This window comes from Eretmochelys imbricata, chromosome 1, assembly GCF_965152235.1.
Source record: "Eretmochelys imbricata isolate rEreImb1 chromosome 1, rEreImb1.hap1, whole genome shotgun sequence".
NCBI classification, from domain to species: domain Eukaryota; kingdom Metazoa; phylum Chordata; order Testudines; family Cheloniidae; genus Eretmochelys; species Eretmochelys imbricata.
In genome coordinates, this window is record NC_135572.1 from 101814982 (window position 1) to 101835672 (window position 20691).

Consider the following 20691-nt stretch of genomic DNA (forward strand, 5'->3'; position numbering starts at 1 on the left):
GTGCTATGATGCTTTGTGACACACAAAAGCAAGCAAGGGAGCCATTTCAGTTACCAAAACAACTGCACTACCACTGACATGTCCTTTACCAAAAACAATTTGGAAATCCTTTAGTTATGTTCATGTACTGTACAGGAGCAGTCACATTTTTAACTGTCTGTTCCTCTGCTAATGATTGATTACAATTTGGATAGTTGGGTGCAGCATGTTTTAAAACTGCATTTGATTTCTTGGGATTAACATGGCAATGCGTGCGTCATTGCCACTTGGGTGCTTTCCACCTCAGAGGAGAAGTGTGTGGCTACCCTCCCAACACATTTGAGAATCCTTATTTCACACTGAAGAAAGTGCATTGCTGCCCTAGAACAGAAGCAATACATTTCAGTATGAATGTTTGCATGGCGAGTTTTCACACAGGGTAATACAGTGGTGTGGCATTGGTCATTTAAAAGCAAAATTCAAGGCTTTGAACACAGCATCACATCATCGTGCTATGTTGCATAAGAGCATTTAGTTGAGAAGGAGACAATAAGGCTTATTTTTCCATATGATGCTGCAAGCTTGGTCCCAACATTAAAGCAAGAACAGAGCCTTGAAGATGTTTATAGTAGCAGTAACCTGAGCTCTGGCCTTAGGAAACAGAGGATGAGTAGCACCAGTGATTGGAGAGGATTTTACAAGGGTAAATCTGAGCCAATAGGCTCAGAAACAGGAGGAAATGTCCCAAAGTGAGGCACATCAAGTGTACTTTGGGGTTGTTTCATGTAATTTGCTGAAGAATCTTCTGTAACCTCAGCTTTGGGAGTCAGTATTTGTGAATTCAAAGAGTGAAAATAATAGGAATACCAGATTTGTGGGGGAATGCAGGGAAATTAGATCACAATTGAGTCACCGATAGTTGAAAGCAGTGGTCACAAGTGCAAAGGACACGTTAGACTCATACATTTAGAGAAAAAGGTGCTCTGGGGTGCTTGTAACAACTATTAAATGACAAACAATTTACAGACTGGGATTTAATTGGGGATTGGTTCTGCTTTGAGCAGGGGGTTGGACTAGATGACCTCCTGAGGTCCCTTCCAACCCTGATATTCTATGATAGTACCAAAGCTCTCAGAAGTTCTCAGAAGCTTATCCACTACAAGTCCTTTCTTTTCTGAATGAACAGTACAAATGTTATGATTTACACCCAGCATTGAGGGGGGAGGGGAAGAGATGGTGAATTTCGTGCTCATGAAAGTGAAACAACAGCCTGACTTCAGCTGGTATAGAAGGCAAGCACAGAATGTGTTGTTCAATCCCTAGCCAAATCCTCAAATCCATTTCTGCCAGTGCACTTCAACCTTAATTTACATTACCCTGCCTAGACCGCTCCTGAGTGTCACTTGAACAGTGAATACATTTTCTGAATCTTCGTTTTATTTTTGAGTATAACAGTCCATAGGGCTTAGTGTGGGAGAAAGGGGCTGTGTTACGGAAAAAACTAGCTTTATCATTCCTGGGCTACCTCCTCCTCCCCCATTTTGTGTGGGTGGGGGTGTGTGTAAAACAAAAGCAGTTTCAACCTGTCTGATGCTCTTCCAAATTTCACCATCGGTCACTAAGCTACCTTGAGACTGTCTCATTTTCACCCAACACAGCAGTCTGGCAGCCAACTGCCCATCAGTGGTGAGCCTAACACTCCTTTTTGAAAGAGGTTTATTAGACTAAACTCAAATAGTGATTCAATTTTGCTTTTAAAAGGTTTTCTTGACATGTTTTCTGCTAATTGTTCTTATTTTAGTGACTGCCAAATATTTATGGCAGATGGGGTAGAGCTGGATTATTCGAAAGGGCACGTTATTGGTCTACAGGATTGTCATTTAAAACAGCCAGCAGCCCATCTGACCATTTGCATAATGCTATTACTTCAGTGAGGAAAAAAATGACTACTTCCACAATATTATGTTATTTGCCCAAAACAAAATAAAAAACAAACTTTTCCCCCCCACTTGGGAGGGGAAAAGATCACACGGATTTGGTCTATGTGTTGCAAGTTAGTTCAGTATAATTTACCATTCATGACATCAAATGAGTTTTGGGACACAGCTCATTCCCTTACAATAAAAAGAACATTAATATTCGGTTGCTCTGGCTCCCTTTTATAAGAAAAAGCATTACCTTTCAGCTTGTGTTTTGAATAACAAACACAGATCCTTCAGGAAGAAACTTGTCCCAGTGGGGATTGAGAAAGGATCAGAGTTAAGCACTGAAACATGCAATTAATTCCCATTAGGGGATTAGGGCACTTGTGTTCACTTTGAATGAGAAAAATGAATTGTGAATTAAATTGTTCACAACCAAGAGGTTACTTGTCAGAGTTAATAAGTTAAAATATAAAAGGGGAAACTAAAATGCACACAAAAAGCCCAATAGTAAATGGTGCATCTGTAAGAAAAAGATTTGTTTAATGGAAATGAAGCATAAGATTTTCCCTACTGTACATCTGAAGCAACTCTTTGAAAAAGTTTCTAGTTGGAGGACTGTTAAATGAGAAATGTATGCATCACATTTTCTTCTGTCAAAGTGTACTTGAATGTTTAATATCATTTCATTTGCATCTATTTTTAAAATTGCTAATGCAGTCCCAGCACTCCTCAACATTTACCACTTTGGTTTTGGTCAAAAGTTCCAGTTTGTGACACGATGTTTAAAAAAGGGAATTTACGATGTAAAGATCAACTAGGAAATGGAAGTTTCAATCACTGTCCCTCATCTGATGTAACAAGGCCTGAGCTGCTTTGCCTCAAAAATTGTGACTCCTTAAAACACACAATAAAAAGTGGTTACGCTGCTTTGCAGTAAATTCACTTTAAAACTAATCATTAATCCTGGCCAAACTTTTGTAAAAAAATTAAACGTGGTCCAACAAGAGCGGTGAACTTGTGTACTTGATGAAGATAGCTGCTGAATGTAGTTTCCTGTAAGTACAAGTTATACAGTTCTCTGCACAATAAACAATAAATCCAGTCTCCCACCCTAGTTGTTGCTCACTGCATCACAGCACCAGTTGCAAATTATTAGCATAATTTCTGATAGTTATATTTTTGTCTGATTTAAGTACATTTTTAGCCACCTTGTGGCAAGAGACTAAAGAGCAGGATCTAATTTTAGGACTTTCAAGGAACTGCTAAACCACACTCTAAAAATAGTTCTAAGCTGTACTCGAGACTGAATATTCAACAGTGAAAAACAAAAAAAGTGCCTCTTCAGGTAACCCAGTTTGACCCATCCTACCTTTACTGCCCTAGGCCACAGAAAGTCAGACCCTAGAACGTACACTAGCTTCCTGGGCAAAACAAACCCATTCAAAAGTACTTTCATGAAATATTCATACGACAGTCATTACATTTTAATGACATGGGAAAATGTGAGTGAAATCTGAATGTCATCTCTTCAAATTATTTCTTTTAACCATGAGTGACAGCCTGTCACACTGTTGATGCAACCTCTCACTAGTCATTTTGTCAGGACTAGACTTAAATACTAGAAGTAACTGGATTTTAGAATCATGACATTAGAAACTGTAATTGGGTTCGAGTAAAAGCCAGCTATAAAAATGCTAGAAAACCAACAGGGTTGGTGCTGAACATGAGCAGTAACAAGGTTTAAATACTGTATTCACTTATAAGCCTGTCTAATGACTGAGTCTCTGCTTAGTGCTTCCCCCACCTTACTGCCTAACTACTCAAACACTATAGGAAAGTGATGGCCAGACCGATTGCTAAATGTTAACTTAGTCAAACTGTAATTGCAGAGTAAATTGAACTGTCATAATTAGACTCTTTATTCCAAGGTTGTCTCTAAGACAAAACCACTGCCTAATATGTCCAACTGTAAATCCCATAATAAAACATCCTTTCCATGATTTTTCAGACAATTACTGGATCCTTCTAGGGGTTTTAAAAGGAGACTGCACTAGTGCAGCAGCACCACCAGGGAAGTTAGGGATCATGGTAACAGCCATTTGGGTTTTATTTTGTTGAAATATTTTCTTGCAACTAAGAAACGTATCCATTTCTCTCCCTTTATACAGTAACATTATTTTCCCTTGAGAAGAATTCTTAGTGTTGGCTCAGTGACCAGATATAGTTACACATTAATTCTTCAGAAGTTTCTTAAAACTGTAGGAAACAGGTGAAAAAACAAAATGCCTTGAACTTTAAACTTGAGCTCAGTCTGTTTGAATGAAATGAATTTTAAGGTCACTCTTCACTCAATGCTAACTTTCAAGAAGGACCAACATGCCAGAAAGGACTCTTGAGACTGCATCCTGTTGGTTCTTTGATGCTTTCATTTTGTTACTTGCTATTTTCTTTATGGCACAGACAAGGGCTTCCTGCTTGGGCCGACCCCTTTCCAACCTTGCTGAATCCCTCAGAAAAGTTTATGGCAAAACACCTTTCTTACATTAACCACAGAGGCACCAGTGAAATGGTGGTTCCTTTGAAATCAAGAGGTTATGGTCTCCTCTCAGCAGTTGTTCTCTCAAACTATGAAGTGCTGGTTTGTGAAAACAAACAACAGCATTATAGTAACCAATGCCATGTTGGACGCTACTGGGGAGTACCCGAAACACTGCACCACCCTATTTTACAGATTCCTTTTCACTCCAGCATTAGATATGTTAGCATACCTCAACCTAAGCATTACTATCTTGAAGATATTTACAACTAGCAACTATAGCTAAAATGTCCCCTCCGACTGTCAGGAATCAAAATGTTGTGAAAGTTCCTAGCACTAATTCATTAGCATTGTTGTAAAAATCAGCAACGTTTTTGTCACATTCACTTTGATGATGTACAGAAACTTCGCTGCAATTTTTTTTTTCAGATATTGCAAAATATGATTCTGTTCATCCCAAAAGTTAACAGTATATGAAAGAATACGAAAGTGTCTGAACAATCTTCAGGGAAGGTCACCAAACAAAAGAAATGTCCATCTTGTGCTCCTGCAAAATAAACGTGCCAGAGTAACCAGCCCAGAATCTGATTGCCACTCCAGGACCTCAGGCTTCAGTTTTTATATACAGATGTGTCTGTCTTACAGGCATAAGTGCTAGGGCGTTGTTCCACTTTCAGAAGGAAAAAAGGTAGTGGGGGTTTAAAGCCAAATCAGCATTGAAGAAAAACAGAGAAAGTAACTTTGCACAGAGTACCACACCTTCTTTGTGCCCAGTGCAGGCACAAACACTGCTATGTATATTTGCATGCAGCAGAGCACGCCACACATCCCACATTGGTTCTAAGTAAGTACCCATACCCGGTAAAGGCAGAATACAGGCATTTTTAAACCTAGAACAGAGCTTTTGCAGCCAGGTCAGCACATTAATTTACATACAAATTCCCAGAATATTTCCAGTTATCGTGTAGAAATATTAGCACTTAGTACAAAGCAAGTGTAAAGATGATTTGAGTATGACTCAAAAAAAGGGAAGGAGAGAGAAATGGAAAGGATAATAGGGAGCACAACAGACTGCAAGTTTCAGGGCTTGTCTACATGGTGCATTAGTCCACCCTAGAGGGGTCTAAATTCCAGTGCACACTGGTGTGACACACTAAATGACCCAAGTGGACCCTGCTGCTAAGCACTAAATGTTCCCTAGTGCACATTAATGTCCAATTTCAAATGGCACTACATTAATACAAATTAGGGAATTTTTAGTGTGCACCAGCAGGGTCTACATGGGCCAGATAGTATGTGACACACTAGTGTACAGTAGAATTTATATCCCTTGAGTGCAAACTAATGCACCAGGTAAAAAAGCCCTCAAATGCAGCATTAAAAGAGAAGATGACAACCATTTTGTAGCACTTCATAAAAGATAGGAGAAATGGCCAGGTCACTGCACAGCAAAGTTCTACACCTCTCTCTCCAAGAAGTTGAAACAGCTCTCCTAGAATGTGCTCTTAGCCTGGAAGAAAGTTTTAACAGCCTTCCCATAAGACTGAACACCAACTGATTACCCCACCAAGAGACGGTTGCTTCGGATGCCTTTATGCCTTTGTTCTTGCCAACATAAAAGATGAACAAAGCATTTGATTGCCCGAGAGACACTGTTCTGTCTCAGGTAAAATTCAACAACTCCTGCAAGCGTTCAGGTGATACCATCTTAAATCCTTAGTATGAGGTTGGTTGCATCAGATGCAATGTGATGTCCTGATTTAACAGTTAGAAACAACTTTAGAAAAAATTCTGTACTTGTTCCTAAAACTATTTTGTCAAGAAAGAACTGTAGAAATAGTTTCTTGATTGACAAGGTATTCTCAGTGAACCATCTTGCAGAGATGATTGTCACAAAGAACCATAGGCCCAAAAGGCTGCTCTATTAAATGTTTCAGAAATAAATTCAGCTTTCAGCTGGTGCTGGGTAGTTTGAGAGGCTGGCAGAGTTTCACCACTGCTTTTACGATTCTAGAAATGTGGATATGGAATGCCAAACTCTCTCTTCTAGAAGAAGTCTCTAGAACACCAGCAGAGCCACATGAAAGTACTGAGGCCTTGATGAATCTGTCAGAAAGAAACCACCAGCAGGCCTTGACTGGAACTTTTGCACTGAGATCATGTTCAGCACTCCTGAAACTGAAGACGTACCTTACCGCAGTAGGTCCTACATTCTGGACCAACAAAATCAGATGCTCAGAGTAGCCACATTAAATTAAAGTTAATTTCTGTTTTCCAGGCCACCAATAAGAACTTGCCTGGATCTTGGCAGCATACTGGTAACCCCATTATGCAATCTTTGATGAGGATCAATCACTATGGAAGATGGACTGACAAGTCCTCTGGAGAGGAGAACCAAGGCTTGTGGTGCTACACAAAGCTCATTATCCTTGATTTTCCTGGTCACCAGAGCTCAAATGGAAAAAAAGGATGTGTGAGATGCTTCCTACATGATGCTTCTTACATGAGGTGGAATTGTTGGCAAGGAATGGTGTAAGGCTCATTTCATCAACAGCCAGAAGGGGAGCTCAAGAGGGATGCAAATGCTTTAGATTTAAAAGGAAACTTTCCTAGGAGTGCTGGTAATGGGGTCAGTTTCTGCCTCTTATGCCATGGAGATTGGGGGAGTTATGTAGAAAGAGGTGGATGCTTGCTCCTTTATGCAAGGCTTTATCCACTCTTTATAAAAATCAAGAAACTCTTCCCCAGGCCCTGAGCCTACAAAATTAGCCAACATTGGTAATATCAAAAAGGCTTCATATCTGCTGCAGTGGGCCCTTTGTCTCCAACTGCCTCCTCATGCTGAGCTGGCTTGGTTATTGTTTCTGCAGCTATGTCAGGATCCTAGTCCCCCCCCCTCTTCCCCCTCCCCGTGAGAGATCCAAAGGATCCCAGCACTGCATTTGGTATCTCCTAACTCATCTCCTCAAATCCCCAATTGTCCCAGTTTATGGACCTCTGCTGGTTCCCACTTCCTTTACGTTCCTTGTGATTAACTTGCAAGATGCTTCTGTGCTAATAAGTAGCAAGGTGATCTTGAGGGTGAAGGGCCAGTCCTAAGAATTCAGACCAGCTCCAAGTAAAATATGAGGTCTTTGATCTTTTACTCTCACAGTACTGCTTACTGGTGATGCCTATCTTTTCCAGTAACTCACCCACCTAGTCATACACTCATGTCGATATTGCATAGGACCAAGTACATCTGCTCTTCCTCTCCTCTTCCCAAGATACCAGAGGCCGCACATTAACATCAGTCCAAGTAGCAGCAAGTTTGTAATATAGTCTCATCTAAGACATGTTGGCAATAGAATCTTTTTGGGTCCAAGCTGAGGATGAAATACACCACTGTGAAAATAGTATGCAACTGAGCTCCTGGGTGTTTGCAGCACTACTTGTATAGGTAAGAAACTTCCAGCAAACTCAACTCCCATGCAGTGGAATGCAGAAAGCAGACCAGAGAGCTCACCTACACAGCGATGGTAGTAGGAGCCCTATCTGCACCATGCCTACAATTCCCCTCTACACTGGTTCTGCTCCACTGGAGACTGAAACAAATGAGGACTATAAAATAAATAGTTTTTCTTAAAGCGAGCTGCATCCAAATGATGCCTGTAACATTTAACTCTTGTGTTTGGACGCAAGATGTGTAAAATTTATCCAGTGTAAGCAAGGCCTATTAGCTACCGATTTAGATAGACAGCAATTAATCCATTCACAAATGAGATGGTTTTCTTTGCAACCGTAGGGATAGAAACACTATTTTTGTTTTGAATGAAAGTTTACACTGTGCAAAATTTTAATTTGCTAGAGGTCTGATTAATTTATTAAGCGCACTGGATCTGGCCCACAAAATAGGTGTTTCACATTCTGAAAAGGGGGGGATACACCTCACATTGGACAAGGGCAGGAAGAGTTTAATGGTCTGTTCTAGAGGCAGGTGCTGAAGCCAGCTCCGCAGCACCTGGCAACACTATTAAGCCTTATGGGAGTGACTGCCAGCTCACTGGCATAAAAAGGAAAGCAATGTGCTAGGCACAGAAGACCTAAGGAGTGGGCTGAGCAGCTGTGAGCCAGGAACCAGAGGAGCAGCCAAACCCGGGGAGGAGGAGTGGATTGAACATTTTTGACTGATTGAATTGTAAAAAGAAAAGTAGTACCAATAGCATGAAGAGGGATAGTTTTGATCCTAGTCAGGGTGTGTGGCCTATATCTGAGAGCAGATAAGCACTCATGGCCATCCATACCAAAAACATAATTTTACAAAGGTCAGCAGAGACCCTAAGAAACGGGAAACAAAGTACAATTTTGATTTAGATTTTACAACTACATTATTAAGCACATAAAATAACCTGAACATAAAAAATTATACTGTTTTGGACTCGAGAAATGATCAAAATTAAAGATAATTATTCACTTTACAAAATATACACAACTATCTAAATGGATTACATAGCCCAACAACTTAGTGGAAAAGGACTTTACTCCCATAATCAACCTACACTGAACGCTGATGCAATTAAGTATACAAATTGCTGAGACAGCCCTCCCGTCCCTAAGTAGATTATGATATAAACTTTAATAGAATTTGCTCTATATTTGACAGCAATTATCTAAGGATACTTATGAGCCTTTATTAATGTTACACCAGCACCTTCAGGCAAACATTTACTTATTGGTACTAATTAACTGGAGAAAGAGAAAGCAAAATAGTACAAGGCAGCAGATCCTCCATTTAGGTGTCTGCCACTTTAGGCAGTGCAAAATTTAGACCCTCAAAAACCCCACTCAGTTGCTACCCCAAGTAGGTGCCTAAATTTATAGGCACTTAACTTTCCACTAATAAAGTCTGCCAGGTGCCTAAAAATCTGCTAGTGATCATACGCAGATGCCTACGTCCTGATGCCAAGTGCCTATTTTATAGTGGGATCCTCAACCGAGGATCCCACCTGTGGGACACAATCAGGTGGGCATTCTCAGAGGCCACCTAACAGACTGGACCTCACACAAAAGAGAGGAGGTGGTGGTGATTCCTTCATAAACCTCAGCCTGGTAGTTAAGAGTACTCACCTGGGCTCTGGGAGACCCAAATTCCAGTTCCCTTTCCAATGACTATTTAATTATTTATACAAAGTGGAACAGATTCAACAGGAGGGATAGAGGCCCATCCCAGTATACCCCATAGTCCAGTGGTTAGGGCACTCTCGTGAGAGGTGGAAGATATGAGTTTATGTCAAGCAAAGGGGGGATTTGAACCTGTTTCCCACATCCTGGGGTATGTTCCAACCATTGAGCTAAAGATTATAAAAGGGGCACCACCACTGTTTTTTGTTTATTTGTGTGTGGCAGAAATAGGCTTAGACACCTAACTGCCAGAGAGCATTCAAGCCAGTGCATTCCAGGCAAAGAGAAGTGCCTCCCTTTGACCCAGCATTTCTTAAGGGCTAGCTAAGGCAGCTTCCCACTCAGCATGTTGGCTTTTGTGGATCCCATTCTCAGGCACCTAACATTCCCTATGTATTTTTAGGGCCCTATCAAATTCAGGGTCCATTTTGGTCAATTTCACAGCTACCAGATTTAAAAAATTGTAAATTTCATAATTTCAGCTATTTAAATCTGAAATTTCCTGGTGTTATAACTGTACAGGTCCTGACCCAAAAAAAGTTGGGGGAGGGTCACAAGGTTATTGTAGGGCGCTTTGCAGTACAGCTACCCTTACTTCTGCACCACTGCTGGCGGCACACTGCCTTCAGAGCTGGGCGGCTGGAGAGCGGCGGCTGCTGGCTGGGATCCCAGCTCTGAAGGCAGAGCCGCCACCAGCAGCAGCGCAGAATTAAGGGTGGCCTGGTAGGGCACTGTCACCCTTACTCTGCGCTGCTGTCTGCAAAGCTGCGCCCTCAGTCAGCAGCCACCACTCTCCAGCCACCCAGCTTTGAAAGCAGCAGCTCAGAAGTAAGGGTGGCATGGTATGATATTGCCACTCTTACTTCTGCTCTGCTGCCAGCAGGGCGCTGCCTTCAGAGCTGAGTGCCTAGCCAACAGCCACCACTCTCCGGCCGGCCGGCTCTGAAGTCAATGCAGAAGGGTGGCAATACCGTGACCGCCTTAAAATACCCTTGTGATTCCCCTGCAACTGCCTTTTGGGTCAGGACCCCCAATTTGAGAAACGCTGGTCTCCCCCGTGAAATCTGTATATTATAGGGTAAAAGCATGCAAAAGCCAGATTTCACAATCCATGACACGTTTTTCAGGGCCGTGAATTTGGTAGGGCCCTATATATTGTATAGGAACCATGGCTTTCTAATTCAGGGCTGTGGATTCCATTAGGTTGCAGGGTACCTAGAGTTAGGTGTTGCATAATAAGCCTAAATCCCCTTTGTGGATTTGGCCCAATGTAACTAGTGAGCTACTGAGCTAAATTCAATTGTAAATTGAAAAACAGGCATAAAATTCAAGATATGGGGAAAACAGAAACAGCACAAAATATTAAAAAGCCATTACAAAAAGAAAAATATTTTTCTTCTTGTATTTATCAGAAAATAATACTTAGTCCTGCCATGAGTGCAGGGGACTGGACTAGAAGACCTCTTAAGGTCCTATGATTCTACAGCAAAATAAGTAATTCCAGCAAAAAGACAGGAAATGTCCACTTTTGATTCTCTGCATTTTGACATTTGTTTAAAAATGGATTGCTAAAAATATTAGTGAAACAGTTTGTCATGTCACAATTCAATATTTACTTCAGTATAACTGTCAAATACAAAAATGCATGTTTCTGAATATGGAATGCATTACATTTTTTTCTTTCAACACCTGGTGTCACCAGAATAACACAGTACATTTCTATAAATGCTCTGCACTTGTATATGCCTTGATTTTAAAACAGCTAGTACTTAAAAATAAAAACAATAAAAGCAAAACCGCTCCATGGAAAATTAAGAGGAATCATGCATGAGCATGACTTTAGTCGCTAACAGGCCACATCATCATACAATTGTCCTTGGTAGGTCATTTAGCAATGAACTCTACATGTCTAAAAGTTTCCAAGTGTCTTTGTTAGGGTCTTACTGACGTTAAGAAAAGCTGAAAGCAATGAGAAACAATTTGTCAAAACCTCCTATTTTGATTAGGGCTAAATCCTGGTCCCATTAAAGGTAAAAGAAGCTTTACTCCTGACTCCAGCTAAACCAAAATTTGGCCTATAGTGATCAATCCTTGCTTTCTAAGTATGTGCCAGTTATGACTTTTCTACCTAATCTGTGGCTATATAAGTCAGGTCACTTGAAAGATCTGTTAAGAATATAGAGGTGGGAGTATTTTTCTGCTTCTCAGGAGTTCCTATGTCTTCAAAACAATAATTCTACAGCTCAGAATTCCAAAGAGCCCAACTTTCCTTAACTACTTTCCACAAAGCAAATTGACAAGCCTGACAGAAAGGCAGAACTGGTGACCCTGTATTTCATTAACTAAAAAGGGTGAAGCTAGTAAACACATGGACTTTTTATATTACTTTAATGGGTACAAGAGGTTGAAATCTTTCCCAGGTTTCACTGCTCATTTCAAAACCCAAACTGAAGTCTGGCAGGCAATTAGACCATAAAATGGTATAATCAGCTTGAGTAGCCAGAAAACAGAAACCATTTTTTTAAATAGCTTTTGAAAGAGGCCACTGCAAATGCCCACAACTTTGAAAAGAAATTTCATAAAAATATTTACTGTGTATAAATTTACATTGAAGACTGGAGACATTGAGCTTATTTTAGAGCTCCAAAAGAGATTCCCCCCCCCCCTTTTAAAAGAAAATATCATACAAGAAAATCAAAAAGCTACAATAAAAGACATTGTCAAGATACTTTTCAACTCACTGTTTATAACAAGGTATACATTCAAACTGTTTCTCTCCTTATTTTTTTCTCTATTATGCATATACTGGCTTATTATTGCAGGTTTCTTCATGAATGGTGAGCTACTGATGGCTTTGCTTTCATATCCATCTTTTATAACTTTCAAACATTGGTTTTGAAGTGTGAGGAGGTAGAGATATACACAGGGTTATATGGACTTTACAAGAGATTCTTTTTGAAAAATTAAAATATTCTTAGATTCATTGATTTTAAGGCCAGAAGGACATTTAACCCAACAATCACTGAAAAAAGTTCCTTTCTGTAAAAGATTGTGGATCTTTAACCAATGTTTGGAGGCACTGGACACCCCATCATCTCAGGCATTGGCACCCTGACAACAGGATTATCTGGCTACGTAGACTCCCTCCTCAGGCCCTAAGCTACCAGCACTCCTAGCTATCTTCGAGACACCACTGACTTCTTGAGGAAACTACAATCCGTTGGTGATCTTCCAGAAAACACCATCCTGGCCACTATGGATCTAGAAGCCCGCTACACCAACATTCCACACAAAGATGGACTAAAAGTCGTCAGGAACAGTATCCCCGATAATGTCACAGCAAACCTGGTGACTGAACTTTGTGACTTTGTCCTCACCCACAACTATTTCACATTTGGGAACAATGTATACCTTCAAGTCAGCGGCTCTGCTATTGGTACCCGCATGGCCCCACAGTATGCCAACATTTTTATGGCTGACTTAGAGCAACAACACTTCCTCAGCTCTCTTCCCCTAACGCCCCTACACTACTTGCGCCACATTGATGACATCTTCATCATCTGGACCCATGGAAAAGAAGCCCTTGAAGAATTCCACCATGATTTCAACAATTTCCATCCCACCATCAACCTCAGCCTGGACCAGTCCACACAAGAGATCCACTTCCTGGACACTACAGTGCTAATAATGTATGGTCACATAAACACCACCGTATACCGGAAACCTACTGACCGCTATACTTACTTACATGTCCCCAGCTTTCATCCAGACACCACACAATCCATTGTCTACAGCCAAGCTCTAAGATATAACCGCATTTGCTCCAACCCCTCAGACAGAGACAAACATCTACAAGATCTCTATCAAGCGTTCTTACAACTACAATACCCACCTGCTGAAGTGAAGAAACAGACTGACAGAGCCAGAAGAGTACCCAGAAGTCACCTACTACAGGACAGGCCCAACAAAGAAAATAACAGAACACCACTAGCCATCACCTTCAGCCCCCAACTAAAACCTCTCCAGCGCATCATCAAGGATCTACAACCTATCCTGAAGGACGATCCTTCACTCTCACAGACCTTGGGAGACAGGCCAGTCCTTGCTTACAGACAGCCCCCCAAACTGAAGCAAATACTCACCAGCAACCACACACCACACAGCAAAAACACTCACCCAGGAACCTATCCTTGCAACAAAGCCCGTTGCCAACTGTGCCCACATATCTATTCAGGGGACACCATCATAGGGCCTAATCACATCAGCCACACCATCAGAGGCTCGTTCACCTGCACATCCACCAATGTGATATATGCCATCATGTGCCAGCAGTGCCCCTCTGCCATGTACATTGGCCAAACCGGACAGTCTCTCCGTAAAAGAATAAATGGACACAATCAGATGTCAAAAATTATAACATTTAAAAACCAGTGGGAGAACACTTCAGTCTCCCTGGTCACTCGATTACAGACCTAAAAGTGGCAATACTACAACTTCAAAAAACAGACTCCAACGAGAAACTGCTGAATTGGAATTAATTTGCAAACTGGACACCATTACATTAGGCTTGAATAAAGACTAGGAGTGGATGGGTCATTACACAAAGTAAAACTATTTCCCCATGCTTATTTTTTCCCCTTACTGTTACTCACACCTTCTTGTCAACTGTTGGAAATGGGCCATCCTGATTATCACTACAAAAGGTTTTTTGTTTGTTTTTTGCCCTCTCCTGCTGATAATAGCTCACCTTAACTGATCACTCTCGTTATGGTGGGTATGGCAACACCCATTTTTTCATGTTCTCTGTGTATATATCTGCCTACTGTATTTTCCACCACACGCATCCGATGAAGTGGGTTTTAGCCCATGAAAGCTTATGCTCAAATAAATTTGTAGTTTCTAAGGTGCACAAGTACACCTCGTTCTTTTTACATCAGACTGTGCACCTCAAAACTGGTCGGATGCTGGCTACAGATAGGAGACCAGAATTAGGGCCTAAGGAGGAGGAAAAGCATGCAAACTCAACCTCAAATATTCTCATCAAGCAACACAACCTGACAGAGGGCAGGAATGGAAAAGAACAGCAGGTGTGCACCTCAGAGCTCAATGTGGTAAAAAGCAGTAATGGACAGCAAAAAGTCAGCAGGCTGAGCCTGAATAAAAGGGGTGCCGAGTCTTTAACAAAAGAGCTTTCCCCACCAATTGATTGAGTTAAACAGGTGTTTTAAAAACTCAAACTTTTGAAGAGTATACACTGGATTGCTTGCTAACTCATTTAGGAAGGTTTTACATTCATGATTTGTTTAATATCTTAAATTTACTTGCTCTCCAGTCATCTACAGTCGCCCAAAAAAGAAAGTCAACAAGACCTGAATTTCTAATGTGAAAAACAAAAGGTAGTTTTTTTTTTCTTTTAGAGAAATTAAAATTGTCAGAGGCACAAACCTATTTTCCTTCACAGATCACTTTTTTGTTTTTTGTTGAAGTCAGTTTTGATGCTCTTTGGACAGATATGAAAGAGATATGAGGTTCCCTGGATAGTCCTTGGAAACAAAGGTCTGTCCAGTGTTGGCTGGGCTGGATAAAACTGTACAACCTTGGTGGGAGAAGGTCAAGGGGTGAAATCCTGACCCCACTGAAGTCAATGGGGCCAGGATTTCACTTGAGGAATCTGTCTGGGTAGAAGGCACAGACAGAAGAATGTCAGTGGAGGGGTGCTGTTAATCTGATTTAAACCAGTCGTCTCATCTAAACACTCAACAGGAGGTGAGAGAATTGTACCCTCTGGCACCCCACATCAACAAGCCCTTGCAATAAGTGTTCAAAGTTACCTTACATGTCCTCTCAAAAGAGAGGAGCAGAGCAACTCAAGCTCAATTCTGTCTTTCCCTTCCAGGGTTCACAGAGCAATCCACACCCCTATCTAGTCCACTGTATCAAAGACAGCTGTAGAGCTAAAACAACAATTTGGATATTTTATATTTTTGCCCAAAGCCATAAGCAGACAATCAATTAACCAATCACAATCTGTGCCATATACTGGCTTAAAAATAGAACCTTTGCATCTGTTCCCACATCAAATTAGTCCAGAATACCGACTGAATGGAAAACATTGAAATAAAAATTATTGGCTTTAGGTTCATTCTTCTCTGGGAACATTTCTAATCATGGTATTATTATTTTTGTTTACTTGTAAAAATGCACTTATTCATTTCTCTTTCCAAATACACATTCTTTTATTCTAGTGCTTAGTTTCTTGCAAGTTGTTCCTTTTGAAGTTCAGTTATATATTAACTGACCCATTAACCCCCATTCCTCCTTCCTTCCCCCAATCTTCTGAACTTTATCTTCCTATACACAATTTTACTGATGTTCCAGTTTTCCTTTCTTTTCTTCTCATTAAGCTATACAGTCCCCACAGCATAAAAAACATCCTGCACAAAAATATTTTTATTTTAACACACCATTTTTTGTTTTCACCTTGTGATTATGATGGCTAAAAGATTTCAGAACAACACATGCTTTTGGTTTTAAATGATCTTGTTGATATGTATTAATGAGGGACTTCCAATATACAGATTTCTATCTGATTTCAGTGTGTATTTTATTGGCTTTGCTGATAGCAGCCTTGTCAACTAGATTACACTGATGTAGAACAGTGGTGAAAGACTAATAGAGGAAATCTGTACCTATAGAGGTTTTTCCCAAGCGGTTGATGTGATAACTGTAGACAAGACATGCACTATTTTTCTAGACCTGCAGCAAATTTAGGCCCCAATCCTACACAAATACAATTGTAACTTTCTTCACATATGTAGTCACATTCAGATGAATGGAACTACTCACATGAGGACAGTTATACATGTGCACGGGTATAAGCAAGAGTAGGGCCACAACAAACAGAACAATGTAGGTCAACAAAGGTTTCCTAGGCAGACAGTTAAATAAATGATTATATTGTTGCATCTCAGACAATATGCTACACAAATTGCATCAGCAGCAGTTCTCCCCACAAACCAGAAATAATTAGAAGTTCAGATCCAAGAACAGCTGCCCAACTAAATACTAAATTCTGTGCATGCTGCTCATACCGCTGTGTTTCTACAGATAACACAAGAACAAAATTACTGGGGAGTTTATGCCTCGTAAGAGATAAAATCATTAAGCTTAAGAATGTCTTCTCTGTAGTCCCTGAAAATATTTATGAACACTTTTTTCCATTCTGCAGGATGATGCCAGCAGAACAACTTGAACACATTAACATAGAATTACCATTACCTAAAGACTCCAGCTGATAATGTGGTTTTAAAAGAACCAACAAAAGCTGTGGGGAAAAATAGATTTTTAAAAACAGAAATAAACAGGTTAATTTCTAATCTCCAAAACAAAAAGCTATACCTGAGAAATAGTTGGTGAAGCCAGTAATCTATGAACCAGCATCCTGATATCTAACAATCAGACACATGATACACTTTCATGATACACCTAGGACTCCTATGTTAAAAATTAAAGTACAAAAAGTATTAAACTACTATGACAAAACTGAAATGATCACTGTGTAGGTGAACAAGTATTAATTTTCTTAGATCACATTTTATCATTAGTATTTTACTGTTGTGGAAACGTGCCTGCTGTGGAGACAGTTAAGTCTGGATCATAACTGGGTTTTCAGATAAAACAAAACAAGCTGTGAATGGTATATACTGTAGTCACAACAGAGTCCCACAGTAAGAAAGACGGGACAATATCAGCATTAACATGCTCAGAACATGCCGTCCATTGCCCTTCATCCATTTGTATTCTTTGGGAAAACAATGCATTATTCTTTTGTTGAGCATATATTATGCCACGAATCTTTACAGTCCTATATAAATAACAATCATACAACCAAGAAGTCTGTCTTCTTTGGATCTGAAGCCACCCAAAAAAACCCCCAAAACCCACTCTCTCTCAAGCCTCAAGAAAGTTTAACAGAAATAAAAATAGAGAACTCTGTCAGATTCTTGGGTGCAATCCAGACCAGTGAGAGGTTGTGTGACCACCTGCCCTATAACCCTGGGTGCCTTACAATGCTTTGCTGTTGTAGCTCCCAACTTGGGCCACTCACAGACAGCCTACCAGGATGCAGGTCACGCTGTTAGCGTCTGTGTATAGCTGTAGCTTTGGTCTGGCAGCAGATCCAAGAAGCCTGTCAGCAACATATAGGTGAGTCGCATCATACGTGCATTTAACTTACGCAAATTCAACTATACGCACTCAGCAAAAAACAGAAAAGAAAAAGAAAAACAACAAGCTACCTGTAAATAGTGCGGGCGATTTCGCCAACCATTCCACTCAATGAGCATATGCCCTGGAGTGAGCGTGAGATGTGAATCTGCTGTTCCCTCAGTCGGTCTCAGGTCCCACGTGCCTCTCATAGTGTGAGCATCTCGCCTCGCTGAGTGTGATTCCAGTGTTTAAAGATACCGTACGTAATTTTCATACAACATGGCCCCTAAACACAAGCCAACTACTTCATCTGGTGCTCAGCCGAAGAAAGAGCAATCTGTTCCAACTCGGGAGGAAAAACTGGCTGTGTTGGACTTATTAAGAGACGGTATGTTGGTCTCCAATGTGGCACGTAAATATGGCCACAACGAATCTAGCATCTGTGCCATCAAGATTCGAGACAGAGAAATTCGTCAAGCCATGGCATCAAGTGCTCCAATAACTGCTAATGTGACGAGCCAGGTTTGTGTTAAGACTTTAGTGAAGACTGAAAAGGCATTAAACTTATGGCTGGAAGACATGAACCATAAACGTGTGCCTATCGATGGCAACACGTTGCGAGAAAAGGCTCTTAGCCTCTACGCGCTGTTCAAACCTCCCGCCAAAAAGGGTCAGACTTCTGATAAGAAGGAATTCAAAGCCAGCCAAGGTTGGCTTAACAGTTTTAGGAACCACTTCAACCTCAAAAACATGCAGACTACTGGTGAAGTTGCATCTGCCAATGAAGAATGATTTAATTTCTGAATACGGTCCCTCTATGGAATGAAGCCTCAAAATCACATGTAGTATTACGGACAATTTGAGACCATATCAAGAAATGTTTGAGCAACTCAAGAGACAACAGCGACAGCTGCCTATCACCATGTTTTTCACAGAAAAACAACCAGCAGCAGATGAGCCTATGCAATCAACTTCTCGAGCTGAACCAGAGCCAACCACTTCATCTATGACCTGCTCTCCACCACCCAAGCTCTCTGTCACCTCCATCTCCTGGATCAACATCAAGCCCTGACACCCCCCTGTAATTAAAAATACAATACTGTAAAATTATATTTTGCATACATACTGTAAATTACAGTATACATTATATATTCATACATATTACTGTACAGGGTTGTATACATAAAACCATATACAGTATACTGTACTTTATGGGCGATGTAAAGGATTTTCAAGGGTAATTTTGACTAGACGCGATTTTAGCCTTACGCGCTGACTTTAGAACCTAACCCCCACGTAAGATGCGACTCCACTGTACCTGTCACACTCTGGCTTCCACCAGCTTTGGTTACTACTTGCAGGGTGATTCTAGCACACTCCCAGGCCTGAATTTTTCCCCCAAAATGAGTTCTGCCCTTTCCTGGGCAGTTCAGACATTAAAGGTCTGTTGTCTCTGTAAAGGGTCAATATTTAACAGCCTGCTAATTTAACTGGAGTTACCAAACAGATCAGTTTAAATGTACCACTGCATTGGTTTAGATTAAAAAAATAAAACAAGTTTATTTAAACTACAAAGAGCTAGGATTTTAAGTGAATTCAAGTATCAAGTCAGAAGTGGATACAAGACAAATAAAGATAAGATTTATCTGCTATGAAGCATTTTAACAAGCTAGACTTGGTTCAAGGTAAAGTCCTTACCACAGGTTCCCAGCAACACAGCTGACCAAATTCTCAGGTCAGGATCTCCCCCAAAGTCAAAGGACTGGTTCCTTTGTCTTCTTAGGAGAAAGAGAGAGATAGCTTGTGGGTTTCTGCCCTTTTCTTTTATAGTCCAGTTAACCTTTGAAGTGTATGCTTCTGAGGGTTATCCCACAAAGCAAAGTTTATTCAAATAGTAGAGAAGGTGACACTAAGGGCAGTCTTCACTAGCAACATTTCCTAGGACACCTGGTCCCCCCTTCACTTCTCCATGAGCAATATTTTTTCTTGATCCCTCCTTAGGTCAGCTTAGTCCCCTCACCCAGTTGTTGCTGATTACAACTCTATCCTTGCCTCAGCTCTCTGATTTTTCCACCCACACATCTAGATACAAAGATCAGCTCCCTGAGCTCAAGCCCTACTGCCAGCATAAACCTGAGCTCACTGATGGGCTCCAGTCCAACCAAGTTTCTGTCATCAATCATGCATAGGCAGTGGCAAATTACCATATGTCCCAATAGGGTTCTGGCCAATTGGGGGGTCCCGCAGGAGTGGCTGGAACTCTAGCCATGCCCCCTGCTCCTCCTCTCTCCCCCTCTTCATCCCTGCCTCCAGCCCATCCAGAGAAGCTTGTGGTGAGCAATTCCCACTGCCCCACCCAGGCAGACTCAGCAGAGCTGACTGAGTACTGCTCACCCAAGCCCCACGCGGAGCTGATCCGAGGCCACCTGTGCCAGACAAAAGCCCCCTCCCCCCCCAATGCTCAACCGAGGGCCCCCACCACCCGGCCTGGAATGAAGGGGCCCCTCCTGTGCGGGGCTGGAGCAAGCCCCCCTCTCTCCCTCCTTCCTTCTCCCCCCCCAGCGTGGAACTACTCTGACCCCTTTCACCCTTCCTCTCCCCGGTGTGGAGCTGCTCTAAGCACCTCTCCCTTTCCCCCTCCTCCGTGTGGTGCTGAGCTCCTTCGAACCCCTCTCTCCCCCCCCAAACAGAGACGGCCCTCTCCCATCCCCCGTGTGGGTCTGAGCTCCCCCAAACTCCTCTCTTCTCCCCCCTGCACAGAGATGGCCCTCCCCTTCCCCATGTGGGGCTGGCCCAAGCCATTCGCTGAAGCCCCCTCCTACCTCATGCAGGGCTGGCCCAAACCCCACCACTCCCCCACCCCCGCAAGTTCCTTTTGCGCAA

At 41.5% G+C, this 20691-nt stretch overlaps 1 protein-coding gene across 1 annotated transcript in view; it reads right to left on the reverse strand.

The window, feature by feature from the left end:
* The window catches only part of GGACT (gamma-glutamylamine cyclotransferase), a 39221-nt gene that overhangs the window by 4525 nt on the left and 14005 nt on the right, over nt 1-20691 (reverse strand). The window lies entirely within an intron of this gene.